Genomic DNA, 887 nt, shown 5'->3' with positions numbered 1-887 from the left:
TACAGTTTTCTGACAATAGTTAAGGGGTAACCTTGACTTACTTCATTATTACAGTTTTCTGACTTACTTCATTATTACAGTTTTCTGCTATCAGTTAAAGTGAAACCATGACTTACCTCATTATTAGAGCTTCCATAAGAAAATCCATTTCAGCTTGACTGGAAGACTGTTCCGGTAGGGTCTTACAAAACAATGGTTACACGTATTAGATATAAATATCATAATCCAAATCGAGAGAATTAATCAATCATTATTATAATCAGAATATTCATCAGTCATTATTATAATATGTAATATAGATGATAATATAACGTAATCGTTAAGAAGGTTTATAAACCATAACTAAACATATTACTTACAATTTTAAATGTGTTTGTGGCCTACTGAATGAAACAACCACCGTATGGTGACATTAACAGTCCATTCGTGAACATGGTTAAACGATCTACAAGTTATAGGCCATTGGTAATTATAAAGTTAGTATGTCTAGTGAGACCTAGCTCACCTTGAAAAATATTAGGGTGTCCTTTCAATAATATCTTACCTAGACACCTGAAAAGTTGTATATTGAAGAATTGTTGCTACATTCTCTAAAAAGTTTTGAATTTCTTTAATCCAGGAAGATTTTTATCTAATGTTTCCCATGTTATCTTTGGCAATGTTCAATAGAAGTTTTAAAAAAGTCATTTTGTACAGAATAGTAAAGTAATTTTATATCTATCATTCTGTACAGAATAGCAAAATCATTTTAATCTTATCATTTTGTACAAAATAGTAGTAATTTGAATCCTATTATTTATACAGAATAGCAAAATCATTTTAATCTTATCATTTTGTACAAAATAGTAGTAATTTGAATCTTATTATTCATACAGAATAGCAAAATC

General features: G+C 28.3%; 1 protein-coding gene across 1 annotated transcript in view; it reads right to left on the bottom strand.

Moving 5' to 3' along the window:
• Positions 1 to 887, bottom strand: part of LOC106461670 (ALK tyrosine kinase receptor-like) — a 92,076-nt gene that overhangs the window by 34,982 nt on the left and 56,207 nt on the right. The gene's annotated exons all lie outside the window — the stretch shown is intronic.

This window comes from Limulus polyphemus, unplaced genomic scaffold (genome assembly GCF_000517525.1).
Source record: "Limulus polyphemus unplaced genomic scaffold, Limulus_polyphemus-2.1.2 Scaffold40, whole genome shotgun sequence".
Taxonomy (NCBI): domain Eukaryota; kingdom Metazoa; phylum Arthropoda; class Merostomata; order Xiphosura; family Limulidae; genus Limulus; species Limulus polyphemus.
Note: the sequence above shows the minus strand (reverse complement) of the source record. Positions and strands in the feature narration are given on the sequence as shown.